This window comes from Gavialis gangeticus, unplaced genomic scaffold (genome assembly GCF_001723915.1).
Source record: "Gavialis gangeticus isolate Ggan-Ray unplaced genomic scaffold, GavGan_comp1, whole genome shotgun sequence".
NCBI classification, from domain to species: domain Eukaryota; kingdom Metazoa; phylum Chordata; order Crocodylia; family Gavialidae; genus Gavialis; species Gavialis gangeticus.
The window spans coordinates 148,048,367-148,050,010 of NW_017729022.1; the positions used below are offsets into that span (position 1 = coordinate 148,048,367).

General features: G+C 40.6%; 1 protein-coding gene across 1 annotated transcript in view; it reads right to left on the bottom strand.

The window, feature by feature from the left end:
- Positions 1-1,299: 1,299 nt before the first annotated feature.
- Positions 1,300-1,644, bottom strand: part of PPP1R21 (protein phosphatase 1 regulatory subunit 21) — a 49,395-nt gene continuing 49,050 nt past the window's right edge. Inside the window, exon 23 of the transcript XR_002097042.1 lies at positions 1,300-1,433. The gene's annotated coding sequence lies outside the window, so the exon portion shown is untranslated. The remainder of the gene's footprint in view (positions 1,434-1,644) is intronic.

A 1,644-nucleotide genomic window follows, 5' to 3' on the forward strand; every position in this document is an offset into this window, starting at 1 on the left:
TTCTCAGGTAATTTTTAAAATTCATGTGATAGTTTATAGAAGGATAATATTCTGAGATTTTTATGAATTTGACTGTTGCCAAACACAAAGAAATTTGTCTTAAGGAACATTAAATACAGTTAGTGTGTAACTATGACTTTCCAAATGCAAGTACAAGTATTTCGAGACTATCCCAGAATACCAGTAAACCCACACTTTTAAAGACCATTTTCTTTTTGCAGTTTAATTTTTAGTATCTTTTCTCACCATTGTTGTAAGTGGAATTTGTCACAATCTGGAATTGCAAATATAAGCTTTCAGGTATTTGAAAAGGCCCAAATCCCTTGTAGCAAACCAGTTAATACATCATATGAAGCTCTTAGGATATTACGAATCACAATTCAGTCCATTTGGCACCATCCTAAATCCATAAATTTCAATAAGGTAGTACATAATACAATAAAATATGCTCTTTAACAAAAGCTAGCTAAAAGATTGGGCTTTTAAGAAAAATGTCCCTAACTTAAAAGTGAAAGATTTCTAGCCACTGTTTTACTAATTTAAAGAGGACTGCCTTGAACTCATGTCAATGACCATCTAGGTATAGACAGCTTAGGCACTTAGCAGGGCTGAGTGTTTGGTGCTGAAGGTAAAATTTTCATTTGAGGGGGATTGGATTCTTCATTTTCAAGCTATCTTTTTTGCTTTAACTTCCAAAAAATGCCACCTTCAGGCAGAGACCAAGCTAGAAAGTTAGATTTGAGTACCAGCTGGGGCAGGTGGCGGATGAGCTCCAGCTTTGGCTCTGGAACTCGGGGCCAAAGCAAGAGCTGAGCTTGGGTGGCTTATGCGGTGAAGGGGGCATGTGGTGATCGTAAGGGAGACTGCACGATGGAGGGGCACACAGAGGGAGACCTACTGTGTGGCTTGGGGTGAGGGGGAGACCATGTGGCCTGCCCTCTTGGCTACTTGCTGTCCTGCCCCCACTCCCTTTCCACTACCTGGCTTCTTGCTTTCAGCTCTGGCTGTCAGTAGCAGCCCCAACCCAGCTGGACCCAGAGCTGCTGCAACTATTTCTCCCTGGCTAGGTCAGGCCAGGCTGGAGGGAGTCAAGGGGCAAAGGCAAGTAGGGGGGGAAAAGGCAGTGGTTTAGGTCCTAGACCCCCTATCTCCCCCCACTGCTTTGGAGGGATTCCTTTAATATAACCCCCCTGATAATTAAATTCCTCATGGATAGAATTTCATTACTGGAGGGTAATTTGTAATTCAACGATGTCTTGGATTTGGGTAAATACAGTATTAATACTCTGAAACAAGGAATAGATTCAAAGAGGAGAATATTTTAATTTTCAGAGCAGCCTTGACTGGAAGAAAAAAAAATTGATCTTAAGGATCCTCTCTCATCAAATCTTCCTCTCCTTCCCAGGAACTTGTCCTTGTGAACTCTGCTGTCTCTGAAAAAACAGAAACATACTATAGGCAAGTGTACACAAAAAGGCACTCACAATAACCTATTTTTCAATGGATTTTTTTATTAAAGATTCATAACATACACTGACATGGCTAACCATTACAGAGTGAATCTTTGTCAGGACAAGCAAGTGCCATCATGGAAGGGAAGTTCAATGTAAAAAAAAAAAAAAAAAAAAATAAAAAACCCCCCCC